General features: G+C 43.6%; 1 long non-coding RNA gene across 1 annotated transcript in view; it reads left to right on the top strand.

Moving 5' to 3' along the window:
• Positions 1-12,711, top strand: part of LOC125000208 — a 34,945-nt gene extending 22,234 nt beyond the window's left edge. The window contains exon 3 of the long non-coding RNA XR_007111293.1: positions 12,572-12,711. This is a non-coding gene — a long non-coding RNA (uncharacterized LOC125000208). The remainder of the gene's footprint in view (positions 1-12,571) is intronic.

The following is a 12,711-nucleotide window of genomic DNA, read 5'->3' as shown; positions in this document are numbered from 1 at the left end:
AAATCTCTGGCATCCGTCTCAGAAACAGTCTTAACAAACCGGAGCCAAGTATTCAGACTGTTCTGCAGCTCCAGATATCATCAGCTCGTGTAGGTTATAAAAACTGACAGAGCAGGCGTCTGCTTTTTGTTTGTGTTTTTTTTTTTAGTTTACGAAGGTTGTTTTAGCGAACGAGTTCAGTATAAATATAAGATATTGACTCTGATCGGCTTCCATGTTTATTTCTTTGCCAAGTTGCTCAAAATTCCCACATTCCCCAAGAGATTCCATGTGAAAATGACTACTGTTCCACCCACCAACGGAGCATTGAGGAGCATAGAAACTGGGAAACAACACAAACTCGGCCAAGATGACTCTGAAATGTCCTGAAACATCCACCCTGAGTTGGATAAACTCTATAGGCGTCGACGCGGCCCTTCTCCGAGCCAACATGTGCGTTTTTCCTGGAATTTCTGAAGCGTTACAGCCTCGTGTGGCTTTTACTGCACAGCTGATAAATGCTCCTCTGGCTGTCGGCGCTGGAACTCTTAACCTGAACTGATTCTAATGTGACATTTTAATCAGATTCCAGCGCGAGTGTGCACGAATGTGTTCATCACCGTCATTACTATTAGGATGCCCGCGTTTTTAGTGATGAGTTTCTGTGTCTCGTAATTGCTGTTTTTGCAGAGGCTGTTCCACTCTGCCAAGAACACAATTCAGGACAAAACACTGACTCATTTATTTATTTATTTATTTTTTAAAAAATGAAATGTAAAAGGATGAAACATTGGCACGGCAAATCAGCTATTGGCAGGTTAAGGCCAGAAAAATTGGAGAAGTAGGGGGGAAAAAAAAAATAAAAAATGGCTTTTAGCTTTTAACAACCGGTATTGATTGGATGTCAGTTCCAGGGTCGCTCGGTGGACGTGCCTCGCAGTGGCTGGAGTTTCCTGTTTCGAAAGAGAGAGAGAGAGGGGCCCGGGGTCTTTAACAGACACCGGTATGGCCATAAGTCAGTTATGTCAGACAAGAGGAAAATCAAAACCCTCTGTCGCAGCAAGACTGAAAAAAAAAAAAAAAAAAAAAAGCAGCAGCTTTCTGCTGCACGCACTCTCTGGCTCGCTGTCACACACATCAGCGACCTAGAACAAGTTCTTCCCTCCTTAGCTTTTTATTTTTTTCATCTTCTCACTCGAGTGTGCGGATGCTCGTCCGTGCATGTGAACGTCTGGCAGCGCAGACGTGTGTGTGTGTGTGTGTGTCTCCTCTCCACCGGTTCAGCACTAATGAGGCAGGTGACAGTGTGGGTCTGAGCGACGGAACAGAGTGTCAGCGGGCCTCCCGACTACCTGCCTACCTGCCTACCGACCGCCTGGCTCTGCATGACAACGCGGCGGGGAGGGAGGACGGCGGGCGGGCAGAGACGGGACGGCGGATGGGGAATGAGGCGGATTGAAGGCCGTGAGCGGAGCTTGACCGGGACCGAGGGCCGAGGCCTCGGCCGTGGAACCGAACGAGGTCTCCGCCGGCATCTGGCGTATTTGCATCCGACTTGTTTCGTGCCAGAGAATTTCCAAATTTTGAGTTGATCCAAAAGCCCCGTTTGAGACGGGGTGAAAATGAAGTGCCTGCCGCTGCCGTCTGTGAAAAAAAAAAATTACATTTTGATTTCTATCATGATTTCACCGAGAAAATGTTCGACTTCCTTTGACAACGGTAATTTAGCAATTCTGCAAACAGAAATCTAGGAAATGAGCTAGATGTGTGGTGGTGTTGAGACGTGGCAGTGACGCAGATTGACAATACTGATGTTCAGACACAATGATCAGGCGTAACATTATGACCACCTTCCTGTTATTGTGTATGTCTCCCTATTGCTACTTGTATAGTACACAAAAAATGCACACATCTGAGCTGAGAATTTGGCTAAAGTGACCAGAACCATGTTGGTGCAGCTGAAAACATGTTAATTTGGCTGCGTTTTAACATGGAGGTCTATACTGGATAAACTTAAGCTACACCGATCAGGCATAACATTATGACCCCCTTCCTAATATCACGTAAGTCTTCATCATGATTGGTGGCTTATGGAAGTTCACTCAACAATATTAAGCATATACACCAATCAGGCATAAGATTATGACCACCGTTCCTGGTCCTGGTTCCTGGGTGGGTGCTACATGTCTAAGTAACATCCATGCCAGTTCCAAAAGTTTCTAGTGAATTCCCACTGGACGGTTTAAATATTATTCACGTCTCTTGTCAGTGGTCATAATGTTGTGGCTGTTCGTTGAGTTACAACAGACAACCAAAAAAAAAAAAAAAAAGCTTTGTGAACTTGACTTTAGGGTATTTCATATGTGTATATATATATAATGCTTTACTTTTCTTTCTTTCCTCTAACTTGGTTTTGGAAAAAAAAAAAAAAAATTACCTCCGCGTTATCTCCCAAGACATGCACTCAAAGTTATGGCAAACTCCACCTGACTGGAGCCCGAGACAGGAAGTGCGAGCAGCAGACTGGAGGCTTCGTAAGCAGACGGATTGGCTGGATGGTGATGTGTTAAAATTGTACGGGGAGGATATTGACGACGTACGAGTCTTATCTGCAGACACACAGGCTTTAGTGCTGGAATGTATTCTCAGCGACACTGTACGCGCACCACACAAACACACTTTATTCACAAGTCTCGCTGTTCACACTCTCTGTTGGGTACCATCATTATCCTCGTATCTATAAATATCAGCCCCCGCCCCCCCACCACCACCACCACCACAACCTCCACACTGCTTCCTTCGCTCCCTCCATCTCTTCTTCTTGCTCTTTTTCTGGGTCACCTGCTCGGCTCAGCTCTGACTGAGACACGTTCACAGTTTAGCGAAGGGAAGGAAGTGGTGGTGGAGGGGGGGTGGATGTATCGTAGATGTATTTTTGAGGCATTGTTCCAGTGGACTCGATCCCGTGCCGAATGGATTATCACGCTCACTGAAAGCTGACACAAACATTACGATGAGACGTTTCTATTAGCTACAGAAGACGTGGATGCCGGATTGACAGCTGCATCACTATTTATTTCCTCCCACTGAGGATCAATGCGGGGAGGTTTCTAGTCTCAGAAGAGTTTTGTTGAAAAGGTTACAGATAAACGTTTGCTATTTTTACGCCAGCGACTGGATGACATACTGTATGTGCTTTGGCAGAGATATTTATTAAAAGCCTTTTCTTTTTTTTCTCCCTGACGTCAGTGTTTCAAGCTTCAGCCTTAGAAATCTGGTCGTTTCTGTAGGAAGATTGATATATTTCCACTAAATCCACCAGTGTAAACAGTTTGCTCATGTTGCACATTGTTGGGATGAGATGTTTTCACTGCTGGAGCTGCGGTTTTGCTTCGCTTCGTGTAAACTGGTGTCTTCCTGTTGAGGTTGGAAGACTTCATTGTGAAACATGTTAACTGAAAGTAGCAGCTGAGTTTTAATTTCCCTGAAAATTTTTTTTAAAAAAGCAGCAGCGGTTTAATGAGACGTTCATATCTAGTTAGGGTTAATTGACATATACTTTTATGCGTTTCTACTTGTGCGCTCATCTGTCTGGCTCGCTCTCTGGCAACACCACTCAAACGCTAAATAGAAGATATTGACTTTGATCGGTTTTCATAATTATTTATTTTTTTGCCAAGTTGCTCAAAACTCCCACATCACCCAAGAGATTCCATGCGAAAATAACTACTTCTGGTGGTATTAAGAAGCATAGGAAACATCTCTAAGTTGGATAAACTCTGTAGGGGCCAGTCTTTGAGACAAAATGTGCATTTTTCCTGCAGTTTATGAAGCATTACAGCCTCATGTGGCTTTTACTGCACAGTTGATAAATGCGATAAAACGTCGGCTGCTTCCTGACGTCAATCTTTCACGCAAAAGTCATCACTGACCACCCGAACGCTGAAACTTTCACTGAAGATGAGTCATGTTCCTAGATGTCTTCCGTCATTATAGACAGACTTTAATGATCCACAAGCTTAATTGTAGCTTAATTGCTACATAAAGGTGAGTGAGAGTAGGGAATAAAAGAAGTTGTGTGATGTTCACTGTGGGATCAGAGCTGAATCTTTCTGCTGGAGAACGAGCTCCTCTGACCTTCCAGTGTTTGGTGCAGTGGATGGGATGGATGGTCCATGATGGAGATGCAGTTTATCCAGTGTCCTCCCGTCTATTTCCAGCCTTTCTGGATCAATCTGTTGAACCTACTGATGTCTTTTTGTGCTGGTTCTACTCCCCCAACAAACCACAGCAAAGCACAGGGCCCTCGCTACAACAGACCGGAGGAAAGACTCCAAGCGTGTACACTGAGTTACTAAAGACCTGGAGAAGCAGCCGGAAATACTAAAGCAAAAGCGAATTAGTTCAATTTCTAATGAGGTGCACATCAGGGTGCACGGTTAATGCGGAAATGCTCTGTGAGCTCCCAGATGCTTGTATTTTCGGCGTGAGAGCAAATCTCTCCTGGGTATAGATCAGAATGCTGAATGAACGCTGCGATCTGACATGGACGTGATCGTCTCTAAAACGACTGATCCACATCTGTAAATAATAAGAGAAGAAGTGCCTCTGGTCGTCCTTCCCCCGGATCTCCCACAATGCTAACCGCGTGTTATGCATCATGCAGGGCGAGGGCCCTATGAAGACTTCCTCAGCACTTGAGCTTCTCGTGAAGTATATATGACCCGGCCAAAACAAACTCTCTTCTTGTTCTTGTTCTTGTTCAGGCCCAGCTGGAGCCAGACCGAGTTACTCGCTTCTCACGGAGTTTGTACCGAGCTTAAACCGCACATTAGGGCTGGCAGTGGCTAGGGACGGGCTCTGAGAACCATCTGATGCCTTCATGCCCATCGATTCCCTTTATCGACTGGATCTTTACACCCCAGTCCAGATGGTGGCGGTAATGCACCTAGAAGTCGCTTTGTCAGTCGCCATAAAACAAAGGAAGAAGGGCATCACAGTGCAATGTGCAGCTTCTGCAGAACCGTGATTTCAAGCAAGGACGGCGACACCACAACACGATGAAGCGTTTGTCGACGATACACGTCCATGTGTTGGCAAATCTCTGGTCAACGAGTTTTCATAAAACCATGAATGGCTACTTTTTCAAAACCAAAAAACTGATGAGGGAATCGACAAAGAATCTAATCTATAATCGATGCTCATCCTTAGTCCCGGCAAACCAAACTCTGACCTTAGAGAGGGACCATTATCGGTCTACCACTCACTCAAAGAGGTCGTATTCAGTTTGGTTTTACGCCTAAAACGTCGCCGCTGGAGGCCATTAGCGTGGCCAGATGTTTGAGCGAGTGTTCTGTCGGGTTCTGGTTGTTAGCAGATGTGGATGACGAGTGGTGCCCCTAAAACCTTTAACACCCAAACCGAGCCTTTGTTTATTTGCCTTTATTGTCGTATGAAAACCTCATCAGCGGCGCCACAGTTGCGCTCACAGGTGCTATAATCATTGCAGATTAGTAGCTAGAAGCTTTTTTGGCTTGTCGACCTGTTACAGGTTGTTTACCCCTGATGAAACCTTTTTAATTTGAAGGGGTTGTTTTTTCAGAGGCCAGAAAAGATAATTACCTGGTGCTTCCTTCTATGTGTTTTTAGAAGCTCTTTCGGATTTGGATCCTTACGTCGGATACAGCTGTTCCTAGAAACTGGCTCGGTGCGGCGGTGAGGTTGTAGACAGACGCCGACCGCTGCTTCTAATTATTTAAACTTATTATAGAAATAAAGCGCTTCTTTATCTTCTCCCCCCGGTGCAAACATGACTGGCAACCCTTTATGCATCAAAGGAGAAGAAGTGAGATCTCTTCAAAGTCTTATTCTCTCAAGTTTATTTAAACAGCATTTGATTTGCCGCTGTGTCACAATAAAGGAGCATAGTGTTTTTTTTTTATTTTTTATTTTATTTTACAGAAGCAGGAAAAAAGCAGGACGCTCCGGTGAAAAGCTCTCATCTGGGACCGTTCCTGTCCCTCCAGAGGTGTGAAGTGAGAGGATAGAAGGCCCTCTGATCACAAGATAAAGGCAGAACAACAGAATTAGCACTTCAAACAACAAGGCATTGGTTTAAAAAAAAAAAAAAAATACTAACTAAAGTAATAGGAATACACACTTCATATCCGCTGGGGTCAGAGTAAACACAGCCCGCAGAGTCAGTGCCATTTTAATAGGAGATTAGCCTGGGGGGAGGGAGGGGGGGAGGGAGGGGGGAGATGGGGGGAGAGATGGAGGACAAACATCCACAGTAGCCACTTGTAGCGGTTGTGTGTAGATGTGTGTTTACCCACTTGATTGCTTGTCTTTGGGATGCAGAGAGGGGAGCGGTGGCCGGCTGATAGTAACATGCATCTATTTTGTCTACCCCCCACCCCCTTCCTCTACTTCAGATTTAATAAGGACCATGTAAGAGGGCAAGGCCACACAGAGCCTCCATCGACTCTGGTTCACTGGAGCTGCTTTACACCCGCGAGCAGATCAGATTTGAGCGCGTGTGAAGAAACATTTGACAGAGGTTTATGTGCATTTAAATCATCCTAAAGGATTTAATTTTAGCGATTTAAGCAATTTAATTTAATGCTTTGCAACAATCAAATGTAGATTCTTGAACCTGAACAGAAAGCTTATGTGCTGCACTGAGAGCTCCGGGTATGTATAGCCTGTATAAAAACAGGCTGCAACGCAGCACCATCGATAGCATTTAATAGTGAAGCCTTCTCCGTGGACATGATTAATACACGTGGACATGTCTAATATCTTCATCTAATAGTTCATGTGCAACCTCCTTCTCTGAAGGTGAAGTTGTTGTGCTGCTAGCGTTAGCATTAGCCTTTTCAGATGCATTGCTGTAGTACTTAATGATATTTCAGGACTCATGTCTCTGGTTAGAGTGGGCTTCATCTTTAATGAAGTATTTCCACACATTTGACCTAAATATCGATAGTATCGATACCATGACTAGTATCGATATCGGATCGATACTATGCGTTTATTGAAATGCGTCGCCGCTGCTTTGGTGGGAAATGGATGAGCCAACATTCCCCTTCTGAGCAATTTTTATATTTATTATTACATTGTTGCTTTTGTTTACATTGTTGCATTTACGTCTTTGTTACATTGTTCCTTTTTCTTTTTTTTCTTCTTGTTTTTTTTCGTAAAAATTTTTATACTGTTAAATTATTTTATATTGTAATTAGTTAATTGAAACAGGTTTATTTGACTAAAATATTTGTCCTGTGCTTCATCATAATGAACGAACTAAAGGCAAAATAATGAAGGTTTTCAATGATCATAACATTTCAAGTGAAAAGTATCGGTATCGGTGATACCAGCCCTGTATCTTCTTGGTATCAGATCGATACCAGAGTGCCCAGTATTGCCCTCCCCTAGCATCGTTGTGATTGTTGCATGACTTTCTTTGCAGACTAAAATCTCAGTAATTCCCAAATGGTTTTGCAAATTTTGTGCAAATATACATATTCCCAGTGGGACCGGTCTGACCTTAGTGATCTTCTGACTTCTTCGCAATTTTGGCTTCAAGCAACGTGTCTCGATAATTATTGGATATTTTGCTACTACACCTAATATGTTAACCAGTAATATAACATAATAGTAGCCGTCATAATCGGTCTCAGTGTTGTGTCACATTAGCACTCGACAGTTTGCCCCCTAGTGGACAAATTAGGAATAGCCGTTACTTTTATTGAAAAATTACAGATAATGTCCTCAAAGGAATTTTCACACTTCATCCTATAAAAAAAAAATAAATAAATCATCCCACAGGCCATTAATTCCCAGTTTGGTGCAGGCGTTTAAAATGCATCCAGGATGAGTTATAGCCACGTTAGCAGTTAGCTCAAACCGCGCTCGCTGCGCCTAAAGCGCTCATGTTTCAGTCAATCCTGCAATCGTATTTTATTTGCATTGCTCCGAGCGTCAAACGTGTACTCGCTGGAGTATTTGCTGATATTGCTTAACGTGGATATTAAGCTAAGAACAGGTGTGATGGAAATGCAGAGCTTAGGTTCTGGCCTGTTTGAGCTCGTTAATGAATAAAATCAACAGCGGAGAAGCCGGCGAGGGATCATTACCCTTTAATGTTTGGTTGAACGATCTGCCGATAGACTGATATTCTACTGTACGCTGTACATGTGAACGCACCATTCTAAGCAACCGAGCTGTGGGCGAATGGAAAATAATACCAGTTATTGAAGCAACGTGTTTGTTTTTTGAGCAGCGTATGATAAAGAGTTGCAGCATTCAAGCTCAGTCAAGTCGTCGTCGTCGCGTGTTTTTTCCGTCGCCCCTCAGGCCTGGGCTGGGAACGCGCCCAACATTTGACATCCTCACTGTGGCATGCTACACCTGCTATCCTGCTTTTTCTTTTTTTTTTTTCCTCATTCCACTTAATTATACCATGTCATCATGACAGCTCGTCATCCTGCAGCGTCAGAGAGGCCTAGACGGTGCACAGATAGGAACCGGCCGTAAAAATCAAGACAGGCTGAGATGTGACTTCCAGCGGCGCAGCAGCTCGTTTCTGGGCCCGGGAGTTTTATGTTGTTTTTTTATTTTCTTCTTCCGTCGCACGGAGGAAGGATCGCACGGAGAAATCCAGATCTGGATCAAACTGTGGAGATTTATGGCCCCGGCAATTAACCGACGTTCAGGAAGAGGTGGCAGGAAAAATACTGGCTCGAAAAACAAACAGCCACCTAAAGACAGGAACAAGGGGGTACAAAAAAAAAAAAGAAAAGGGAGAGGACTTAACGGAGGGGTGGATGTATTTCAAAATGACTGTTTGGCAGTTCAGACGGAACACAGTTTCCCTTTCCAACAGAAGATGAAAACGGACAGGAGAGGATGAAAGGATAAAGGATAGCTGCTAAGCTATCTCAGCCTGGGGACATGCAGAAAGACTTTAAAAGATCCTTACCAATTCTTAAAAAAAAAAATAAAAAATGAACCGCACCACAGCCCCTGTACTCACTATAGAGCTTTACACAGGTATCCTCATCCCGACTGTTCTTCTTCTTTAGTATTGTGCATGTACACAATCTGTGATGTGACTGGTGTCGGTTCTGATCAGTCTGCACACGGCTCCATTTAAGAACCCATCACAAATCATTCATTCACCTCAACAACCACAGGCAAAGCTGTGTCTAAATTTAAAAGAAAAAGTAAAAAGGCCAATAAAGATGCTTAGAAACCTGAACCTTTCTATTCTATTCGCTTGAACAAAACTGCACATTCCACTTTGGCTTGGTTTAGAGCACCTCTGGAAAGCTTTATCCAAACCACAAGCAATTAAAGTCCATCCATGTTTTATTGGCTAAACAATCAACACCACACTTACGACCTGGTGGGAGACTAACAAGCTATTTGGATCATTCCCCTCTCCATCAGCCCTAATTCCATCCTGGCGCAGGCCTTGGTTTGCAGGTAACAGCGAGGCACTTCCGCACCACATCTCCGCTCCTCTGAGGGAGCGACTCGAGTCCGCGAAATTATAGCACGTTCGCTGGAGAGAGGAACACGAGCGCCGGGGCAGATTATACTTTTTCATCTCTATTTTCAGGCAACGAGTAAAACCGGGAAACTGTGTTGGCTCAGTACACACACACAAAAAGAAAAACTAATCCAGTCCAGAAAATTTCCAGCTGATGTGAGTTGTGGTATTATTTTTTTGTGACCTCCAGAGAAGAACACATAAGCCCTCAGGTCCCCGGAGTCCTGATGTGACTCTGAATACGACGTCTTTGACGGGTTGGTTCACGTTCAGAAATCCAAACTACAGGTGTGAACAAAACCCAGAAGAGTTTTTTTTCCTTTTCTGGGTGGAAAAAATAAAGATGGCCGCTGGAGGAGGACGTGGACGGGAAAGGTGGTAGCTGGAGGAATGAAGCCATATTCAGATCTGGGATGAATTTCATGGAGGGGGTGGATGTATTTCACTGTGAGTGTTTGGCACTTCGGGTGGAACAGTTCTGATTTCCATCTGAGGATGATGACAGGGCAGCAAATCTCCCTTCAGCACTTTTCCTTCCTTAAAATCACAACACTAATAAAGACAAGACAGTAAATCTGCACAATAACTCACTTCACATGCCACCACAGCTCCGTCCACGCTGGGGAGGATGAAGAGGTTTTCAGAAAGTCTGCGAAGGGAGCGAGACTTTGTGGTGTGCGGTCGAGAACTCGTTTTGCTTTTAAAGCGACGTGGACAAACCGTCCTGAAGGCGCTTAGAAGGCAGCGAAACCTGTGCACTCTGGTTTGAAGTGGAGTCTGTTTCTCGTGCATGAAGTCTCCTCAGATTATTCCACATTCAGCCGGATAATTTGTTGTCCATACCACACGTCTGCAAAACACATCGGGGACCTGGAGCGGGACATGAAATAAGGTCAGCGGCAAATAAAAGTTTTAAAGACACACCAGCCCAGAGCTGAAGCTTTTTTTTTTTTTCCTGCTATCTGTACTTCGGCATTCTGGGAAACCTCCCAATTGTCCCCATGTGTACAGTGCTAAATGTGTTTGTGATGTTCCAGCGTCGGTTCGGGTTAACTCACGCTCAGGAACAATGACTCTCACGTTGTGGCCTTTTCGTGTCCGCGGACTGTTGTTAAAATCGAGTGCGTTAAGCAGGATGCTGTTGTTTTCTTTCATGATGGAGTGCGACGCCTCTTTGCTTCGCTGAATGAAAATGTCAACAGATAAGTTGAAGCTTGTTAAACAAATGTCAATTTTTTTTTTTTTTTTGTGGTGGTGTGAGGACCTTCTCTCTACAGCTACAGGTTGTAGGAACTAAAATAAGTATTAATGATGACGGGGACTAAGAGAGGTATCTGGTGACATGGTTATATTATAGAGCCGCATCTTTTCTGCAGAAAAAGGAGAAGATGCAAAAATTCACAAATTCACTTGTGATGTGTCTGAAAGGCGCTAGATGTTTGGTTTTAAATCTTAAGACAAAGGGTTTTTGTTACGTTGTTACATTTTGTTTCTGATGCATCTTAGGAGCTGGATGCTCTGTGTGTGTGTGTGTGCGTGTGTGCGTGTGTGTGTGTGTCCGTGTGTGTCTGTGCGTGTGCGTGTGATTTGCGGCGTCTCGTTCCAGAGGTCCGCCGCGGTGAGTCAAGTAGCGGTCCGGGCCGACCATCAGCCTGAAGAGCCTCTTTGCCGTTTCTCACTTCTCTAAACCCGCCGCCTCCAATCCCGCTGATGCTGTCCTCCTTAGCTTACTGATTTCTGCCTAATCAGGAGTGTGTTTGCCTAATCAGAAGTGTGTGTGTGTGTGTGTGTTTTTTTTCCCCCTCATTCTACAAACTCTTTTGATTGTAACGCCGCTGCCACTCTCTCTTTTTGGTTTCTTAATTTACATTTTGTTGCAGATCTTCCTCCTCACGGATAAATGAAAAATACAAAACGGATCCTGTGCCACTGAACTGTGAAGATCCGACCTTCTGTAAAAAATAGTCTTGATCCAGTCCATGGATACTGTAAATGAACAGAAGAGTAAACGATCTAATTTAAATAAATATATAAATAAACATGGTGGTGGGCTGTTCCAAGACACAAAAACACAAAAAGACAAAAACAAACCAAAAAACAGACGTGCACTTGCTGTAACTAAGGATGTAATACCTCAGGAATGCAAAGTTGTGTGCCTTCTAAATAATGTTTTGTTGAAAATGACAGATGTTTAAGATATTACTCGTTGCAACACGAAGGAAATAACAAGAAAACGGTACGAGGAGGAACCCACCACTTTAGAACAATGGCTTGAAATTATCACGAGAGGAAACGTTTGTTAAAAAATGAATAGATAACGTAGTGAAAGTTTTTTTTATTGACTCCTCGATATATTAACTCTAAGATACCAGCTTTGTGTACACCATTTTAGTTCAGCCCAATTTGATTTGATGTGGACTGGACCAGTAGAACAGTTATCTGTAACTAACGAGTTAAGAAGAAGTGCATCATGGGAATGTTTGCATGTTCTTATTTAATAATAATAATAATAATAATAGTAATAATAATAATGCATTTTCAGGACCTTTCCACCATCCACTGTTTAGTTCTGTCTCAGTCTCGTATTATTTCCACAACTCTTGCGAAAACAGTGTGACCTCTAGTGGAAAAAATGAGGAATTGCAGCCACAGCTACTTCTAGTACACATAGCACAAAAATGTAAAAGTTTCGCAATTTCGTCTCGCTGCTGCCACCTGCTCTTTAGTTGTGGCATGTCCGCAACTCTTTCCTAAAATGATACCTCCTAGTGGAAAAACTAGGAGTAGCAGCAGTTACTTTTATTGGGAAAACTGTTGTCGATTTCTTTTGCAAATTTACTCTGAGGACCAGATTGGAGCATCTGGTGGACCAGATTTGTCCCATGGGACTTATGTTTGACACCTCTGGTTTTGTTTTCGATTTTTTGAGCTTGACGAATAAAAGTTATTAATTTCTACTCATTTAAAAGCTCGTTCACTCTAAGAAAAATGCATAAAAACAGGAATTAGGGAGTAATTTCGTTTTATTCTCTTGTGCAGGAACATTAGAAGACAAGAGCCGAGCAGAACTTGGATCGTCCCTGATCTCCATCCGCGGACCCGCAGCCCATCACCCACGCCGCATCATCCCAGCGTCCACGATAGCGGCAAATGAAAAGAGGTAATGCGAAAAGATCAAC

Source organism: Mugil cephalus, chromosome 22 (assembly GCF_022458985.1).
Source record: "Mugil cephalus isolate CIBA_MC_2020 chromosome 22, CIBA_Mcephalus_1.1, whole genome shotgun sequence".
NCBI classification, from domain to species: Eukaryota; Metazoa; Chordata; class Actinopteri; order Mugiliformes; family Mugilidae; genus Mugil; species Mugil cephalus.
This window is presented reverse-complemented; position numbering and strand designations above follow the sequence as displayed.